At 30.6% G+C, this 22,056-nt stretch overlaps 1 protein-coding gene across 5 annotated transcripts in view; it reads left to right on the top strand.

The window, feature by feature from the left end:
* PRR16 (proline rich 16) overlaps positions 1-22,056 on the top strand; it is a 284,921-nt gene that overhangs the window by 22,351 nt on the left and 240,514 nt on the right. The window contains exons 2-3 of one of the 5 annotated variants that reach the window (XM_031938911.1): positions 7,122-7,217; positions 14,190-14,350. The exons of 3 other annotated variants lie outside the window; for them this stretch is intronic. The gene's annotated coding sequence lies outside the window, so the exon portion shown is untranslated. Of the gene's footprint in view, positions 1-6,278; positions 7,218-14,189; positions 14,351-22,056 lie in introns of those variants that run through there. One more of the 5 variants, XM_031938904.1, reaches the window with a different exon arrangement.

Raw genomic sequence — 22,056 nt, forward strand, 5'->3', positions numbered from 1 at the left:
TAATGTCTAATAAATACTCTACCTTACCAACAGACTAACATGCTAATATTTGTCTTAATATCCTGTATACTAAATATTACCTTGAAAGAAAATGCCTTTAAGAGTTTTCTCTTTAGGAAACATCATTGAAAAACTGCAAAAGGTAGTATCTCATTCATAAAACTCTTCCTTTTATTTCTCCATTAAAAAGGACAGAGTTTTATGCAAATTTGTCATTTAATTTTGATCAAGATTGAGTTCTGCATTATGATAAAATTTCAGGCTGCATTTTTAAATATATGGCACATTGACTATTGATAATACATTTATTTGTACAGGATACTTGATGGGGAAGATAAAAAGAATGTTGAGGAGAACGAACTAATTCCAAGGATGGAATTACAAGAGGGGAAACCAATATATATATATATATATATATATATATATATATATATATATATATATATATATTGAAATAAATACTCTCATTAAAGCAATGGTGCCAAATATATAAAAATAGCAGTAATAATAGAAAAAAGACAGTACACCAAGTATCTATTGCACATTTCAAACTGAATTGCTAAAGACCTCTATTTATATTGCTAGAGACCAGTGATTCCAAAAAGAATATAATCTCTTTTCCTAAATCCTTCTTTAATATATACTATGATTCTTCCAATTCACATAGAATCATAACCTTGCAAACATCCTTAAAACCTCAGTCTCCATCTACCAAGATATCCAATCAATCACATCTCTCACATCTGACTTCTCTTCAATGATGCAGCCATCACCTTACTTCAGGCAGAAAAGATGAACTGGGATCAGATTGGAAAGTATTTCAAAACTATATATAGGGATTCATATTTTAAATTATAGACAATAGGGAATCAGTGGGATTTTTAAACTCGGGATAATATTTAAGGAAAATCACTCTAGTATCATGATATATATATATATATATATATATATATATATATGAGGATGATATTAGAGTTAAAAGAGTAAAAAAGTTAATAAAGTGGTGTTCACAGGTTTAGAACATTGTATACTAGAATAGTCAAGTTTTCTGTGGCCATGCAATTATTTCTTTGAAAATGCAGGGTAATGCAAAGTAACAAAGGTAGCAAAATTAATATTGGATCACAATAATCTAAAATTATGAGGAATTTTATGGTTATTTCTGTAAGCTAGAATTGTTAGCATTTTATGCACCCATCGTATTGTATTTTTGTATTCTCTCCAGTTCAATTATGGTCAACACTTCAAACTATTTGAATTTAGTATATTTGATGTCTTCAAAACTTTACAAAATACAGTTTTAGTGATTCTTTTCAACTCAACATTTAACAGCAGAGTCTGTGGGTGAGGCAACTGAGATCTACCACAGTTTGATTGTTTTTTTTTTTTAAGTAATCAATAAGTATTAAGTACCTATCATATGCCAGACATTGTGGTAGGCACCAATGATACAAAGACCAAAAAATAAGCAAATGGTATACTGTGAAAGAAGTTACATTCTCACAGAGTAGACAATGCATACACTTACAGAGAATCAATAGAAAATAAATGTAAGTAGTCCATTATAGCATAATTAAGGAACACCATTATACAAGTAGTTGGAGGAATCAGAAAAAGTTTCTGTAGAAGGTAGCTCTTGAAATATTTCTTGAAGGCAGTAAAAGATTCAAAAAGGAAGAAGAGAGGCCAAACTACTGCAGAAATGAAAATTGGGCTCTGCAAAGACACAGAATCAAGAGATGAAGTGTCATAGTAAAAGAACAGAAAGGAATCCAGTTTGTCTTGACTGTAGAGCAGAAGGAGGGAAGGAATATATTAGAATCATGCAGAAAAGATGAACTGGGATCAGATTGGAAAGTATTTCAAAACTATATATAAGGATTCGTATTTTAAATTAGAGACAATAGGGAATCAGTGGGATTTTTAAACTGGGGATAATATTTAAGGAAAATCACTCTAGTATCATGATGGAGTAAAGATTATAGTGTGAAAAAAGTAAAGGCAATTAGAACAGTTCAATAGTATAAGAGAGATTATGAAGGCCTGAAGTAAGGAAGTAAGGAAAAGAGATTATATTCTTTTTGGAATCACTGGTCTCTAGCAATAAAAATAGAGGTCTTTAGCAATTCAGTTTGAAATGTGCAATAGATACTTGGTGTACTGTCTTTTTTCTATTATTACTGCTATTTTTATATATTTGGCACCATTGCTTTAATGAGAGTATTTATATAATCACAAAGGACTTTCACTTTTAAATAGTAGATAATCAGTTGTTGACTGCTATGTATTTTATATACATCTTTAAAGAATGAAATTATAACTTTAATAGTATCTTGTATTTATTGTCTTTTCTCCATTAAGTTAAAAGTTCTTGTGATTACTTTGAAAAAAGTTATGTAAATTATGAGGATGCACAAAAGACAATGAAAATTGATAGGAGATTGTACTGAGTTTAATTATAGTTTCCTGTTTTGTTTCAGAAGATATCAGAGGCTAAATACTAAGTATTTGTATTAATTTTGAAATTTTAGTGAGTTATTGATCTTGTTTCTATGAAAACATATTCTGTTGGTTTTTTAAAAAAATTTTAATTTCAAAATTTTTAATAAATTGAAGTGAACTTTTTTGGTTTAATTTGACCACTCAGCACAAAAAATTTTCCTTTCTTTTTTTTTTTCTTTATTTTTAACACACACTGCTTTAGGAATCATGTTGGGAGAGAAAAATCAGAGCAAAAGGGGAAAAACCATGGAAGAGATTAAAAAAGAAAAAAAAAAAAACAGAAAAAAGAAGTGAACATAGCATGTGTTGATTTACATTCAATTTCCATAATTCATTTTCTGGATGTCGATGGCATTTTCTGTCCAAAGTCTATTGGAATTGCTTTGGATCACTGAACCACTGAGAAAAACCAAGTCTTTCATAGTTGATCATGCACATTCTTGCTGTTACTGTGTACAATAATGCAATTTCTGATATTTCTGGTTCTGCTTGTTTTGCTCAGCATTAGTTCATGTAAATCTTTACAAGCCTTTCTAAAATCAGCTTGTAGATTTTTATAGAACAATAATATTCTATTACCTTCATATATCACAACTTGTTCAACCATTCCCCAATTAATGGGTATCTATTCATTTTCCAATTCTTTGCTACCACAAAAAGAGCTACTACAAACATTTTTGCATAGGTGGGTTCTATTCCCTCCTTTGTGATTTCTTTGGTATCCCAGTGACCCAGTAATGGCATTACTAGGTCAAAGGGTATGCCCTGTTTTATAACTCTTTGGGCATAGTTCCAGATTGTTCCCCAGAATGGTTGAATCATTTCACAACTCCACCAACAATGCATTAGTGACCCAGTTTTTCCGCATCCCCTCCAACATTTATCATTATCTTTTCTTGCCACTTAAACAGTGTTAAAAAAAAAAAAAGTGTATCCCTTCTTCTGTTCTTATAGTTACACTCTTATCATGAATGATCTTTGAGACTGTGTTCCTTCTTATAATAATTTCCTGGAGTTCTTTCTAGTAACTATTGATAATTACTCATTGAATCAAAATAAAAAATATTGTATTTTCAGTCTTTTTCTCTTTTTTTCTTCTTTGAACTTTCCTCTTTAACCACCATTATCCTTATTCTCTTCTTCTTCTTCCTTATTCTTTTCCTCCTTCTTCTCTTTCCACTGACTCCCTTGCTATTTCTGCCCTTATCTTTTTCCTCTTCTCTCTTTCTTTTTTTCTCCACTTGGAGCAGGGAAGTATTGATGACTATGTAGAAATATGCCCAATTTGGGTTCAGGAGTATGAAATAAGTTGGTTTCTTTATGGTTCTTATAGGTTAAATTCATGATTTTCTTCCTTTTTTTTACTTGATAATTACAATAACTTCCTAATTGGGTTTCTCCTACTTCTAATATCTCTCTGCTGCATTATATTTGCTTTGTTTTATTTTCCTTAGCTATAAGAAGAGATTATAATGATATCAACTTTATAGGACTGTTGTGAAAATCAAATGAAATAATTTGCAAATCAATTTCACATTGACTGGTACATATTAGCTATCTAATAAATTTATGATTCCTTCCATCCTATCTCTAATGTTTGAGGTTATATATATTATTAAATGCCAACTCAAAGACCTCTTCTTCCACAAGACTTTCCATAACTACTCCCTCCTTATCACATTCTCCAGTGAAAAGTAATCTCTGTGAATTTATGGCATTGTATTAAACTGAATCAAAACTTTTAAGAGTTTTCCTTTTGACACTTTCATGTCATGGAGGTCATTCAAGTGGCTTAAGGGAAAGACCTTATCAGTAGAATGAAGGTGGTTATGGACAATGAAATAGTGTCTGGCCAAAGATCTGCAAAACTAACTGAAAAAAAAAAAAGCCTTATCACCAAATAACAAAACAAAACAATAAACCCACCCTAAATAACAATTTACAGGTTCTCACTGACTTGTGAAACAGTTGTTCTGATATCTAAACATAATGCAATATCATTGTTATAGTTCTTTTTACTAATTTTTAAATTTTCTACTCTGAAAATTTTTTAATGATAACATCACTATGACTCTGGATTGTGAATAAGTATATGTTGTTTCTCTTTTACGCTTTTGCTGAATATACTTTTGTTAGCAAGTTGCATATTTATCCATATATTCTGCTAACATCATACTGCACTAAGATCTTAACCAAACTACAGAAATTAATGTTGTGATCATTCACAGCTAATTTGAAAGAACTGGTTTAAAAACTTCTTTTCATATACTGTGTATGGTATTTGTAAATGTGTTATATTATCAAATTATTTTCCTCTCTATTATTCCACTTTTATCTAGAAAAGTAAGGATGGGTCTACTATTAAAAAAGCCATTTTCCATTAGAGGCATTTTATTAAAGAACACAGATGAAAGGACAATGAGCATGATCAAATTTTCTCTTCAGCATGGCCATTGTTAATTCATTTTGAACTATGAACAGTAGAAAGATTTAATGGGCAAAACATCATTATCTAACTACATATGGCATCTGTTTATGCCTGCTATAATATGCTATAGTTTTCTCAAAAGGCAATATAAAGTTTAGTGTGACCTAAATGTTCAGGAATGAATAATTTATGAAAATAGTGACCTTTTTTGTGATTTATGGTATATATCTACCCTTTGTTAGGCTATTTTTTTTTCATAGGCTGTGTATAAAATAAAGACTAAGAGGTTGTTGTAAATAGCAAATGATTAAATGCAGCCAGGTGACTCATTTTCTCAGAAAATTGAAAAACCATTTGAGATGCTCTCATCATATCTATATTAGATGCCAGGGATGAGAATTATATAACTTTCTTTTGTTGATCTAGGGGTTTGAGAATGATGTTACTATGGTGCAGTATAATGGAAAGATCTCTGAATTTGAGTTGTGATTCCAATGTGATCTAAAGATATGAGCTTTTGTGCTATGTTTAAAAAGCTACTTTAAACACTCTGAGCCTCAATTTTTCATCTTTAAAGTGGGAATAACATTGCTAGTACTAGCTGCAGTGTGTTATAGGTAGAAAACATTGAAACAATACACAAATATTAATGTTGTTATATTTATTACTTAGTATACATAAAGTCTGAAAACAAAGTCATTTATTAATATCTGTACAATTAGGAAAGGAGTAAAGAGAATGATTTTTTAAAAATAAGGGGAAGTAAAAGCTGTGGTCAGATGTTATCAGCTCTATAGTTAAAGTGCAAAATGTCCCAACAGTCTTAATACCTTAAATAATACCTTAATACCTTAAAGCCTCAATGTAAATTTGTGAATCTTTTTATTGATCTTTTATTCATAATCTGAATTCTGAAAACATTCTTCAGTTACTCAAGAAAATATGTTGAGAAAATTTCAATTTAAAAGGATGTTGGATCATAACAATTGAGACTCCTTTAGAGTCTCAATTAGACTCAATTAGACTCAAATTAGACTTCTAATTTGTCTCCAAAATGGAGAATAAGCATTATATATCATGAGATTAAGGAACTGTATGATTGGAATTGAAAGTACAACAGTCTTTTAGCTGGAGTGAAGAAGGCCAAATTGATAGTCACATATTGCCCTGGTACCTTTAAAATGTTTTCTTCCATTTTTTCTTTCTTTTTAATTTGACTGATTCTTGATGTCTCAGAGTCATTAGCTTCCATTTGCCTCATTCTAGTTTTTAATTGTGTGATTTTCTTCTGTTAACATTTGTATCTCTTGGTGTTGTTTTCTTCAGTGGATTTTTTTTTTTTTTTTTTTGCATTTGGCCTATTATATTTTTTTTAAGAAAAACCTTTTTCTTTTCCATGCTATTGACTTTCTTTTGCATACTTCCCATTTCTTTATTCATTTTTTCTTCTCTCTTATTTGTCTTTTAAGTCTTTCATCAGCACTTTGAAGAAGACTTTTTGGGCTTGAGACCAATTTATATTACTTTTTGTGATTTCCTTTATGGACCTTTTATCCTCTTCTGATTTGGTGTTTTGGTTTTCCCTGTCACCATTGTAACTCTCTATGGTCAAGGTTCTTTTCTGTTTCTTGCTCATTTTCTTTTCTTGTCTTTGGGTATTCCTTTTATGACTTTTATGGTAGAGCTTTGCACTTGGAGTAAAGGGGGCAGTATTTCAAGCTTTCTGTGCACCTCTAAACTTTGGCTTTGAGTACAGGCGGCTATGTTATTTGCAGGGTGTAGCTTTGCCTATTCTTTCCAGGAAAAACCTGGTTTCCCAGAATTTGCCTTTCTGATCTGGCATTGGAAGCTGGCCCATTAGTCTGCTCTACTACTGAGCTCAGTTGCTGTTCTGCTGTGATTAAGACCCTTTCACTGGCTTTCCCAGACTCTGTCTGAACTAGGTTAAACAACCCTTTCACCCTATCAAGACTGACATTTCTTGAAATCCTTCCAATCAATCTTGATCTGGAGAGTATTTTCATTGTCAGACTCTATTCAGAGGCTTGATTTCATGTGGTTTTCAAGGAAAACTGGGAGAGATTGAGCAGCTTCCTGGCTTTACTCTGCAATCTTGATTTAATCCCCAGAAGTCAGTGTCTTTAAAATGTAAGAAAAAAATATAACCTAGATGGAATTCTATTCTTTTCAGAGGTCAAAGGAGTATGTGAAGTGTGGACAAGAATCTCAAAGTTTGAAAAGATATGGATTGATTTCATTGAGGACTGAACGAATGAAAGATACCAATGTAAGAGACAATGATAATGTGGATGTTCATAAACTCTTCAGGGTGGTAATTTTTTAAAATTTTCATTTGTTTTAAAAATGATAGAACCTGATGTTTATAAGTTTTATAAAGTATTTCTCATATCTTATCTCATTTGCTCCTCAAACATCTGTGAAGTAGGTACTTTAGATTTGTTTAAGTACTAGACAACTAAGGAAACTGAGGCCCAAAGAAATGTAATTATTTTTCTCATGGTAATATAACTAGTAAGTGTCTCATATGAGAGATTTAGACCTAACATTCCTCTCATTTCAGGTGTATCATTCTATATACTACAAAATATTGACTTCTCTTCAGTGAAGAGGTTAATTAGAATTGATAATTAATAGTATTATTATTAATTCATCTAACCAAAAAAGTCTGCATACCTACTATGTTCATAGTCTTGTGATAGTCACTGAGTGAGATTTTTAAAGTTTCAAGAGCTATCTATTTTATATTAAAATGTAGAGATACTATTCAAATTAAGATGTTTTCCACTGAAATTTGGCTTTGGATCATGAATCACAATTAAAGATATTATAGTTATTAAAGAGCAGCATTTATTTCTTAGTTATTTCCTGATACTACTTAACTAATGAAGGTATTACATGTCAAATTGATTCTCACTTAGAGGATCTTAAATATCAATTCAAGTGACTGATATAATCTGTTAATCAAATTAATTAAATATGTATTATTATTTTCAGCCTGTTTTTAAGCACTTTAGCAGCACACTATCAAAGAAATTTAAGAATATTCACAACAGGTAAAATCTTCTTAATTTTCTTTAACAGCATTTTGCTGAGCTATTTAAAAAGCAAGCTAAAATAGCAATATTCACTTAATGAAATTAATTAACAAGTTATGACAATAAATTTAATTTGAATATCTGGGTTTTAATTTCAATGTTTTTGTTGTTGTACTAAGAGTAATTTTCAAATTAATTATCATTACAATTATACATTTCTGAAAAATCTTTTTTTTGGGGGGTACTCTGTATCCTGTACTTTTGTGGCCAAGATTCAATAGTGTTAGGCAACATTGAGTGTTTCCTGACCTTATACTTGGATGGTATATCTAAATTGCCTTAATAAACAAACTTTTAAAGCTAATTTGTATTACTCATAATAACAAACTCAGATTTCCATACATGAGTGATATGGAATAAATATAGCTATTTCTCAATTCCAGGTGATACATTCAATCCATTGTGAGCACCATGGTATAATAATAGTGCATTAGAAAGATAGGTTCAAGTCTCAACTCTGCCACTTATTAAGAGTCATCAAAAAGAAAAAAGACTCTTTATAAATACAGTCTGTGTAAATAGTTTCTACCACTGGAAATTCTCACACTTGTAATAATCACATTGTCTAATTATTAATATGAAACATTAACAAAATTATTATTATGAAACATTAACAAAACATGAAGAGAAATTGGATCAGAGAAAGTAAAGTTTTCTTAAAATGGAATTTTAGAAATATAAGATTTTAAAAATATAGAATCATAGTTAGAAAGGACTTTAGAGAAAAAGAATGCTGAACATGGAACCAATCAATCAACAATCATTTATAATGTACCTACTGTGTGTCATACTTTCTCTTAGGTTCTGGGGATACAACTAAAAGAGCAAAATACTTCTTTCCCTGAAGGAGCTTACATTATAATGTGAGAACTATTTGTTCAATGTGGGGGAATAAAACCTAGATTTAATATAACCTTCAACACAAATAACTCTTACAAACAACTATGTGATCATGGACAAGTCACTGAGCATTTTTGTCTCATTTTTCATCAATAAAATAAGAATAATAATTCATTTATTAGCTGCCTCTTGAGTATTTTTGTGAAGTTCAATAAAGCAATATGATATATTGAAAAAAAAATGCCAAATTTAGAATCAAGTGATCTCAGTTTAAAATCTCATCTCTGTCACCAATTACCTGAATGACTATGTGCAAATCATTTAACATCTCTATGAGTTGCTTTTTTTATCAATAGAATGAGTTAAATCAGATCACATTTAAATGATTCTAAGTGGTAAAGTGAATAGAATGTTGGATTTGCAGTCACGTGGACATGAGTTCAAATTCTGTCTCAGAATAGTATGAGCTATATGACCTTGGCCAAGTCATTTAACCTCTCACCCTTAGTTCCTTCTTCTGAAAAATGGGGATAATAATAGCACTAATCTCAGAGGGTTGTTGTGAAGATCAAATGAGATAACATATGTAAGTGCTTTGTAAACCTTGAAACACTACATAAATATTAAATATCATTATCATCATCATTATCATCTTGTATCCTTTAGCTCTCAATTTGTTTTTATGTGAGTCACATAGATAATGCATATAAAGTTTTTTGTAAAACTTAAAACATAATATCTAATCTTTTCTAAATCTATAATCTAATCATCCAATGATTTTAATCCAAGCACTCATTTTACTTAAAAAGCCCATGCAGGTGAAAGGACATGTTCAAGGTCACAAAAGTAGTCAGGTTTATAACTGAAACCTAAGTCTTCTTTCAGCTTTCTCCTCTTTCCACTATTCTTTTTTATATTTATTTTTTAAAAAAGTAAATCCTCTATATTTTTCTAGACTGACAATTCATTTAAAGAAATGAAACTTTTGATTTTTTGAATGCTTTTAAGTGGAAATGTCATAACCTTAGTCTTAGATAAAGTACCTAAATGGTGTAAGTAAACAAAATTAGCTACCATAACCAGTAAAAGAATTGAGAATATCTTGGCAATGATCTGAAAGTGCAGAGAAGGAAGGAAGGAAGGAAGTGCATCCATTAATAGTTTAATTCAATGCTAGATATTTATTTTTTCTAGAAAGTAAAAAAAAAACAGTTCAGGAATTTGAAATTGTTGGAAGCTGGTCCTTATAATTGAGAAAGAACTAGAAAGAAACCAAGTTTCTGAAGGATGTTCTTGCAGTTATTTATTGATTTATTTTTATTACATTGGTAGTTTCACTGGTATAGGACATTCTTAATGAGGACTTTTCTCTATGTTTGTTGTGTTGTCATCCTTTTGGCTATTTGTAATTCTGAGATGCTGGACAAGTTACTTAAACTCTCAGGGCCATATTCAACTCTATGCAGTTATTTAGCACTGTTATGTACCTATTTTTCAGGTTTAAAAAAATCCACTAATGACCAGAAATCAGTGTAAATCACTTTATTGGCAAAGAAAATTTATAGTTAGGAAGCTAACTTACTATTGTTATTTTTTATTTATATCGCTATAGATATCCACAAATATACATATATAAAACATGTATGTATATAATTATAAATGTGTGCGTGTGTGTGTGTGTGTGTATAAGTCTTCTAAAGAGAATGATTTAGAAGTTTTAATCTTACAGTGGAGCAGCTGTAACTGAAGTTTTTAGAATTTTTTTTTACATTTTACTTTGACCCTATTAGCTAGATGAATAGCTAAGTCTAGTATGTGATATAGAGGCTGCAAGCATTTGGTAATTGTATAAGTCACAATTGTTTGAAATGATATGGTATGCAATGGTAGAGAATTTTCCACTTTTATAAGTAAATTCTTAGGATTTTGGGGAATCTGAATCCTTTACTCCAAACTCTCATAATAAAAAGAACTGAGAAAATATTAATATTGAGAACTGAGAAAATATTTTAAAAAGCAGGGATCTATTGATTGAAAATTGTATCAACTCAAATGGTCCTAGAATTGTTCTGCAAATCTTTAAGTTGCTAAACATTCATACACACACACCCATACACACATACATACACATATAAACATAAATGTATATCTATCATATTTCCAAACTTCTCTCTCATTCTATCTCTTTCTCCTTTCCTCCCTCTCTCTTCCCTCATCCAAAGCATAACTTGAGACATAGGTTTTCTTAACTGTGCAATGATGGATCTCCAAGAAGTTTTCCCAAAATACAGGTTGTCAAAAGATGCTTATATGCCAAAGCATAGACAAAGGTACTCAAAGAAAGTTCTCTACATCAGGAAAACTACTGGATTAGTAAAAAATAAAGTGTATCTATCTCTCTATCTATATCTCTCTATCTATTTATATATATACATATATACACATATATAAATGAGTATAAGTATGTGTATATATATGTGTGTGTGTGTTTGCATTAATATATATCCATTTTCATATAGTGTATTGTGCCTTACTTCATCATATCCACTTGTAAACCCATACAGTGTGACAAGTATTAGCTGCAGAGACATAAGACACTAACATCTCCAGTAATGAGGACTTATAAATAAATAAGTGAATATCTAACATGTACAGGAGTTCTTGTACTCATCTGCTTGAATTCTCACTTGTGTTTTCTTGTATTAATTTAGTGCTTTGAATTAGGAAATGAAAGCAGCTTCTGAACTCACTGTATTTTTTTTTTATTTCTATACTTCTACTTCTATATTTCTTTCAAGGGAAGATAAATAAAATCTTATATTAGAAAACTGTTAGAGGCTAAAATTAAAAGCCTGAAGAATAAGGTATTCTGATCAGATGTTTCTGAAGAAGTCTGTGTCTCCAAATTAACTGACATTTTCTTAAAGTGAAAGTACAATTAGTACAATTTTAGAACACAGCATAATGGCAATCGAAATCTTTGTGATGTGATAACAATAGTTTTGAATAAATTTCTATCATTTAATAGGGGCAAAGACCCATACATTATAACCTGTCCTTCTTTAGACATTTTTCTCCTTTCCTGCCCCTTCCACCCTTCAAAATGATTATTCAGTTAATATTACCTTCTTTGGAAAAAAGGATCTACCAACTGGTTTTTGACACCAGTCACCATCCCTTTTTCTTCCTCTGGCTACAACTTCCCCATATGTATTGTCTTTCTCTATTATAATACAAGTTTGTTGAGGACAGAGATAACCTTGTTCACTTATATTTTCATTTCTAGTGTTTAGCATAATAAGTACATGGTAAGGAGTTAATAAATGCTTTGTTATTAATTAATCGCTTCTTTTATTCATTAATTACATTCATTTATAAAGACTAAACAAATGCATTTCTTTTGGGAGTAGGAAGCTGAGAACCTTTAACTGGTGGTAATCTGGGTAGGACATGACTGAGGGGTCCTTATAAGAAAAAGAGAATTAGGTTGAAATTCTGAATATGTGTTTACATATATACACATATAGCATATATATGAAACACAACATATTTATGTATGCATATGTATATGTAAAAACATATACATATGTACATATGCATGAAATAAGTGGACTAATATACTGATCAGATTAATTAATTATTAGGATGGTAATCATATTATTGATGGATCTGACTGGTGGTATTTATTATGAAGACAGAGCAAACAGATCAATCTTATTTTGTAGAAATGGAATATATATATAAAACTCAAATTTCACTCTTATTTTTCTTCATTGCATTTATTTCATGATAAACACTATCAGTTCTTTTATATTCTAAATCAGGAATTGTGAGAAGGAAGTGGAGAAGGAAGGTTGAAGGAAGAATATTACTATGAAGACGTAATTTCTTCTTATTATGTAGAAGTTGATCACACTTTCAAATATAGCAATTTGAATTTGTGTGATGTGACAGACAGAAATATTAATTATATTCATGTTTAATGAAAGAATTATCAACCAAAAGGAATTCTACATTCCAGAGACTTTCAAACTTGTGATCTACTGGTCATTTATTCAGAATGAACTTGTTTACAAAACATCACAGTCATAATTCAAAAGTGCCATAATTGGAAAATTTTCTCTTTATGCAGCAAGATTTACTTTGTATGTTTGGTATATGCCACAATTGAATTGGTAGGTGAACATTAAGGAAGCCCTAAATTCCTCTTTTAAAAATAGAATCAAATATTTCCATTGCAAAAAACAGAGTTATATACTTGTGATAGAATACCAACTATTTTAATGTTAGGTCATTTCTAATTTAATATTTTCTTCTATTCAGAAAAAACTGATGTATTTCCTAATGACAAAAATAATTCTTTCTATCATTGATGGGGAGTACATTGTTAGCATAAAGGAAGGAGTATCTTATGCAATAAAAATAAGAGATATTGTCTGCCAGACATGATTTTTGCATTCTGTATTTCAGTGTTTATTCCTATTTACCATTACTGGGCATTCAAGTGTAGCTAAGTATTCAGACTTTCACTGTAGAAAAAGAAAGGCTTGTACAGTCAATTTTCAGTTCATTAGCATATTTTCTTAAACCTCACTCAATGATTTTAATTTAACATCTATGTACAATATCCATCTCTTTAGTGATGTAATAATTGTTGCTAGAAAACAGAATAATTCTAATTATATAACCCATATAAAAAACCTCAATGTATCATTGTTTTAAGAAAGACCTTATTAAAGTTAGTCACTTAGTAATTCATGCCATTATTTAGTATAAACCAGGTCTGTTTCATAAGAGAGGGGGAAAAAGGAAATTTGGATAGATAAGATAATAATTTGAATGCTTAAAATAATTGATTGACATTGTTTACTTTCCAAACATATAGTCATTGATAATCTTTACTTACATATTTATTTTGTTCATAAATCCACAATGTGAAATTTTAATTGTTTAGCAAAAAAAAAAAATGCTGTATACCAATAAATCTTTATCCTTCATAATAATTTATCTTTGTATTTCATGTATTTATTTTGTAAATGCTTTATATTTACACAGTTTATAAATACCACAACCCATGGAAATCACTATGGTTTAAATAATCTGTGAGCCAGATTTTTCTTGGTTTTTATCTGGAGGATAGCTTTGGATCATACACTTTTGGTATTATATTAGGAGTGGAGGAAATTGTCTAAATATATTTGAAGATTTATGGCATTAATGTATTAGGTCTTCAGTAGATGAAATCTCATTTTAGGAGGCATCATATATTTTGTTAAAACTTTATATTGATTTATATTTTGCAGATTCTGTGAATTTACAAAGATCTTAATTTAAGAAATATTTATTAAGTGTTTACTCTGAAGAAAGAACATGACTAGAGAAAGTTTAGAAAAGATATGGCAAGGTATTTGTCTTCAGGAATCTTTTGGCCTGGTATCAAATATATGACAATTACACTATTTTGGTGAGTATAATTTAAAATGGTTGCAAACTTGCTGAAATCAATTATTATTATTATCTTATATGTGCTAGGGTATTAATGAAATTGATTAAAAATATATTCCATTCTACTTTTTCTTCCCTCTAATTCTTACAATTAGCTACAATAACAGCGGAATAGCACAAGAACCTAAGTATTAGAAGAATTTAAGGAGTTAATAAGCCAGTCATTTAAAATCAAAATAAAACAATACAAAAGAACATTTCTTCTAGTTCTAGTTTATGCAGTTTTTTCATGGAATACAAGAAATCCTTATGTGTTATACTATATCATTTGAGATTTCACAATTTTTGTGACTTGGATTGCCTTAATTCAAAGTAAAAGGTAGGGAGGAGGGGAGAAGCAATTTTAAAAGACCTGATTGTGATCTACTTGTAAACAAGACAATTTCCTACAAACGAAATAGACCATAATGGCCTTCTTTTCTCTCTCAATGTGTTTCTCCTTTTATTAATTTTGCCTTTATTTTTCCTAGCTGAGTTTCATGGTACTTCTTGCTTTTTCCCCAAATCCATCTCTTTTCTTTTGTTTGATCTTTCACTTTCTTTGCTGCATACCTTCTGTCAATATTTATTAAACTTCCTCACTTATTTTACTTTATGCTTTCCTTGAACCATTCTCATTTTTCATGATGGCTGACTTTCTCTTTTCACACTTTTTAAATTTTCTCTCTAGTATGTTTTTTTTTTATTCCTAAAGTATATGAATTGTTGTATTAATGTATGTTTGGCCTGTGGTAACCAGAAATTTTAAAAAAGTGGTTTTAGTGACTTGGTTATTTTTAAAGTTATAAGATATACAAAATTGTTGGCTTTTTAAAGAGTTGTAACAATGCATTTTAAATGTAGACGTGAATTGAATCAAGCCATCTATTTATGAACTAAGCACTAAAGTGCTTGTCCAGTGTTTTATTATTATTTGGAGAGGCTGCATTTTTATAAGCTGAATTAATGGATTCTAAGTTATGGCAGGTTCTACCAAATTGGAAGTAATGGACTCCTTTGAGTAGTGGACTGCAATTCAAGAACCTTCTTAGTGAAAGCAGAAGTGGAGAATCACCAAAAGTCTGGTTTTTAGGTCCTGGGACATAGCAAATCTTAAAATGTAGCAAGTTATTTGGTATTTTCATTGATAGATGGAATGTTCTTATTTTTTCTGCCAACCAGCACACACACACACACACACACACACACACACACACACACACACACACACTCCTTTCTGGCAATTGAAGGTAATGAAGTTTGAAAATCATTTCAGTAGGTATTTAGGTCCAGTTATGTGCCTATTGTTATTGTCTTCATTCAAAGTAAACATAATTAGTATACCCATTCTCTGCTTACTAGGAATTTAAAATGTTATTGGGGACATTACACATACATATGTGAAAGAATGAGTGAACATTACTTCTTCTGAACTGCCTATTACTTTTCTTTGTATTCTGAATATTTAGTACAATGCTGGCATATAGTAGCAGTTATTAAATGTTTATTGATTGCTATGGCTGTTAGAAAATGAAAGAACATACAATGAAATGCTAATTGTGTGGGAAAGACTATATGTACAAATGGAACAGAGAGATATCAGTGTAGCATGGAATCTTTAGTGAATAGCATCAATCATTAAAGAATACCATCATTTATCAGGGAATGCCATCAGTCATCCAAGAATGCTAAGACTAAGCACAATATTGACTTATTTGCCTCAAACAGTGAATTTTGGCAACAGAGATGGATTGATCTTCTGAATGAGAACTGGACATCAGCACTAGTAACGTTTGATATATTCCCATAATTCTAGTATATAAGAAGCAGACAAAATACAGTCTCTGCATTTTCTATATCTTATTATCTTTAGTTCTAATTTTGTCCTTATCTCATTGTTGCTTAGTATTATTGCGTCTGGTAAAAGTGGCAAAATATTTTCTGCCTAAAATCAGTATTTTTTGAATGTATTCTTTGAACATATAGCCCATGGTTGGTAGAATGTTTTTTGTTCTGAAGTACCATATAAATCCTAAATAACAACATTAGACATGTTTGACAGTATCCTGCTAATATATGTAGGAATATAATTTGTAATTGAAAGGTTGGAAACCAATTTATCTTTATAGTTAAAACTGCTTCCCAGTTGAAGTTATTAAGATTTATTTTTAAGAATTACTCTCCATCTCACTTATTGTGAAACAGGAGCCGGTTATCTGCATGGGTCATAGTAGTGTGCAGTCAGTATTACAAGTATGAAAGGATCATGTCTTATGAAAAGCCCAAGAGATTACACATACATATACATATATATAAATATATAATATACACATACATATATGCACACATTAATAGAATGATGCCAGCATTTTGAAAGGAAGTCATTAGAGTGAGGAAATGAAGAAACTTTAGTTACATTATGGAAATGAAGAAACTTTAGTTACATTATCACAAACTTCTTAGTTTGAAGAAAAGGTTTGATTTGGGGATGCTCAGTTCAGTCACATTACTACCCTTTCCAGAAGTTAAATATCTAGAGGGTACTGGCCCAACATAGATCTAGGTATGTGGGCATAGAGGCTGAATTAAAGAGTATCAAGTCCCTAAGCAATAGTTACATATAATAAGAGGAAAGTGTCTTTACATAAAGTATCCAAATATAAAGAGGCATTGCCAAGGTCAGCTTTAGCAGAGCATACCACTGTTGCTGACCATGAGGAATGTAAGACAATGTATCATTTTCCTCTAGATTTAGGAGTTAGAGCTCAGATGGAAGTTTATACTCCTCTAGTCCTAGTCTTCATGTAAAAATTGAAACTCAAAGAGGTTAAGTTGCAGAAATTGAAAAGATTAATAAAAGATCCAAGATCAACTGTGACCTTCTGATCCTAATCGAACACTTTCCACTAATCCATGATCCAAGAACCATAGGTTTAGAGCTGGAAGGAAGATGTTGGAACATCTAGTTGAACCATGTTATTTTTAAGGCTAAGGCTCTTGAAAGTAAATTGCTTTCCTTGAATTAATAGTATATGAGATCATTGAGTACAAAGATGATTTCATTGTTCCTTTTGTATCCTGAGTGCTTAACATAATTCCTGTTTAATAAATGTTTGTTGACTAAATGGTCATCTATTGTCACACAATTAATAAGTGGTACATAGAACCAAATCTAAGTTCAGTGACTCTTAATTCCAAAACACTTTTTGACATACTATAGTCTCCCAAAAACTATATACCATAGTCAAGATAATTATCATCATCATTAACACTGTCAAAATCTCCTTAAAATTCTATTTTCATGATGTTAATGCACAAGTTTTGATCATCTTCCCCATATTCCTTCTCTTACCTCAACTATTAGATGTATCTTGAAAACTCATACTAATCTGATCTATACAAATTCCATCTGTCATATCCTAAGTTTTCTTCCTAATATCTATTTACCTATCTATCAGTCATTTATCATACATATATATAAATATAGATTTATATAGATATACATTATTTATATATGCTATGTATACACATACATTTCATATGTGTTCATTTATTTGTGTATATATATGTTTGCATATACACATGCATATATATACATACACATATACATTATATACATATATATATGTGTGTGTGTATATATATATGTATATATATATATATTTCTCCTTTCCTTGTCATTCTGCTCTTCTCCTTTCAAAAGTCAATCCTTCATTTAGTACCTTTAATTATATGCCCTCTGAATTCCTCAACTATGAATCTTTGGTCTCTGTTCCTTGAATCTTAAGATCACAAGGAATAGAACAGAAGTGACCTCTGAGATCATATCATTCAATTGCTAATTAAAAAGATGAGAACACTGAGTTTAAGAAGCTGTTAACCTAAATCATAGTTATAGATTTAAAAAATTTATATTTGATAGAGACAGGGTTTTTAGATTTAAAATTCATCCTATTAGAAAGGAAGAATAACAAATTCTAAACTACACTAATAAGCCAAACAGAAGGATACTCCATCATTGGTAATCTTGGCATCATCCAAATGAAAAAAAAAAATCACCATATCTAATTTATATGAGACTATTGTGAAAATGAAAGAGGATTATTTGAGAAGCCTTTTGAAGCAAAGATCCAGATTTTGATCCAAGCTAACAAAAATTTACTAAGCAAAAATAATATATACCTCTCAGATTAACTTGGTTCAATGGAAGGATATCAATGAGTTAGTGAAATCCCAAGAAAGTACATTACCTATTAGTGGGAAAAAAAGTTCATTATCAATTAATAGGTGAAAGCTATTGTGAAAACTGAAGTTTATATTTAAAAAGCATTTCGGGAATATTACTTATTTATGTTTAATACAACTTTGTAAGTTAGAGTAAAAAAAGCATAAATTAATTTCCTTTTATCTCATAGATAATTAATAATCAGAGATAAAATTGGAGCCATATGCAATAATTTGTCCACAATAACACACTGCCTCTTAAGGCAGCAATCATGGAATCATAACATTTTAAAGCTAGATGAAATCATTCTGTCAGTCAGTGAAAATAAATCTCTGCCTTTTTTATTTCAATTCGTGAGAATTTTTAATAAACCAATTCTAAAATTCCATGTGCATTTGTCCTAGACTCTCAGCCCCAAACCAGATAAAATTGTTTGGTTTGCAATTTTCTTCATAGCAACTCCATAGCCGTTCTATTGCAGTCTCTACTTTCTATCTGTATATGTAGCACTAAACTTTTAATGGAAGAGTTCCTTCATGACCTAATCAAAGGCAAAATATTGACCTATAACTCTCTTGGTGTTTTGGCAGGATTGTAATACCATTAATATTTCAACAATTCAAAGCATTACTCTTTATTTTCTCTAGACACACTTTATTATCTTTTAAGGAAAATTACTTACTTTTTCTATATATTCTATGTCTGAGTGGTAGAGAAGAGCATACTGGTAATAAAATCCATGAGTAGAATGATGATGAAGGGTGGGGCTTCTCTTCTGACTGTGCTTTCCTCTTTGAAGGAAATAAATTGAAGGCATAGCTCAAAGTTATTGCAGGTTCAGTTCCAGATCACTACAATAAAATGAATGTGCAATAAATCAAGGCACATGATGTTTTTTAGCTTCCCAGTGCACATAAAAGTTGTGTTTATGCTATATTGTAGTCTATTAAATATGCAATAATATTATGTCTAAAAAATGTACACACTTTAATTAAAAATGCTTTATTGCTTTAAAAAAATCCTGACTGTCATCTTATCCTTTAGTGCGTAATAATCTTTTGCTTTTGGAAGATCTTATCTCAACATTGTTGGCTGCTGACCAATAAGAGTGATGGCTGCTGCAGTTTCTAAAATAAAACAACAATGAAATTTGTCACATTGGTTGACTCTGCCTTTTACAAATGATTGTGTGTGTGTGTGTGTGTGTGTGTGGGTATGTGTGTGTGTGTAATTATTTTGGAATACAAAACCAGTAGTGATATTGCTGGATATGCACAGTTTAATTGTTTTTTAGGCAATTTCCAAATTGCTTTCCAGAATGTCTGGATCAGTTCACAACTTTACCAATGATGCATGTGTTCTGATTTTCCCATATTCTCTCCAATACATATTATTTTTCTTTTCTGTCAATTTGATAGGTAGGATGTGGTATCCCAGAATACCTTAAAATTGTGTTTCTCTAGTCAATAGTGATTTAGAGCAATTTTTTATATAATTATAAATAACCTTGATTTTTTTCTTCTGAAACCTGCCTGTTCATATCCATTGACAATTTATCAAGTGAGTTATATTTATATTCTTATAAATTTGACTCAGTTAAGAGTTGTTTTCCAACTTTCTTTTTTCTTATCTTTGTTGTATTTATTTTGCTTGTGTAAACACTTTAAAATTAAATATAACCCAAATTTTCTCATTGTAATACAGCTTGTAAGTGTCCAAGTGTATTTTGAACTAGTTTTATTGCCTTCCCACTTAGTCACCTAGCTATCTTCATTACCATAGCAAGTATTGATCAATTGTAGTAATTGCCTTAAAAGAGCTCGCAAATGTGATTTCAAGCTTTGTAAGTAGATCCCTGAATCATCCAGTCAGCTTTTTTTCCCAGGAAGGAGTTGCAATTTCCTATTCCAAAATTCATTGTCTAGAAGAAAGAAATATGCTTTTTAAGTGAAACTAACTTCTCTGTTTCTTGACACATGAAAAGGTAACTTGGAAATATCCTATGGATCTTGAGAACTTAAAGTAATTTGCTGATCATTATTTAAATATGGTTTTCCCTGAAAACAACAAGTAAATTTGAGTCTGTCATGTGATGTTATGACTATATTAGGATATATCATGTGTTTCTAGACTGATGATTTTATAAGATCCAAAAGTTTAGAGCCAGAATAGACACTGGAGATCAAGGATTCCACACCTGAATTTTATAGAGAAAAAGAATGAGGTCCAAAGGTAGATTGCTTTTTTCTTTTTTTTTTTTTAATAGCTTTTTATTTACAAGATATATGCATAGGTAATTTTTCAGCATTGATAATTGCAAAATCTTTTGTTCCAATTTTTCCCCTCCTTCCTTCCACCCCCTCCCCCAGATGGCAGGTATACCAATACATGTTAAATATGTTAAAGTATGTGTTAAATACAATATATGCATACATATCCATATAGTTGTTTTGCTGAACAAGAAGAATCAGACTTTGAAATAATATACAATTAACCTGTGAAGGAAATCAAAAATGTCAGAGGACAAAAATAGAGGGATTGGGAATTCTATGTAGTGATTCACACTCATTTGCCAGAGTCCTTTTGCTGCATGTAGCTAGTTCTATTCATTACTACATTATTGGAACTGATTTGGTTCATCTCATTGTTGAAGAGAGCCACGTCCATTAGAACTGATTATCATGTAGTATTGTTGTTGAAGTATATAATGACCTCTTAGTCCTGCTCATTTTATTCAGCATCAGTTCATGTAAGTCTCTCCAGGTCTTTCTGAAATCATCCTGCTGATCATTTCTTACATAACAATAATATTCCATAAGATTCATATACCACAATTTACTTAGCCATTCTCCAATTGATGGGCATCTATGTAGTTTACAGTTTCTAGCCACTACAAAGAGGGCTGCCACAAACATTCTTGCACATACAGGCCCCTTTCTCTTCTTTAAGATCTCTTTGGGATATAAGCCCAGTAGTAACACTGCTGGATCAAAGGATATACACAATTTGATAACTTTTTGAGCATAATTCCAAATCGCTCTCTAGAATGGCTGGATGTATTCACAATTCCACCAACAATGTATCAGTGTCCCAGTTTTCCCACATCCCTTCCAACATTCTGCATTATCTTTCAGTGTCATTCTAGCCAGTTTGATAGGTGCATCTCAGAGTTGTCTTAATTTGCATTTCTCTGATAAATAATGATTTGGAGCATCTTTTCATGTGGCTAGAAATAGTTTCAATTTCTTCATCTGAGAATTGTCTGCTCATATCCTTTGACCATTTATCAATTGGCGATTGGCTTGATTTCTTATAAATTAGAGTCAATTCTCTATATATTTTGGAAATGAGGTCTTTATCAGAAGCTTTGACTATAAAAATGTTTTCCCAGGTTATTGCTTCCCTTTTAATCTTGTCTGTATTAGTTTTGCTTGTACAAAAACTTTTCAATTTGATATAAT

The sequence above is a fragment of the Sarcophilus harrisii genome, chromosome 1, assembly GCF_902635505.1.
Source record: "Sarcophilus harrisii chromosome 1, mSarHar1.11, whole genome shotgun sequence".
Taxonomy (NCBI): Eukaryota; Metazoa; Chordata; class Mammalia; order Dasyuromorphia; family Dasyuridae; genus Sarcophilus; species Sarcophilus harrisii.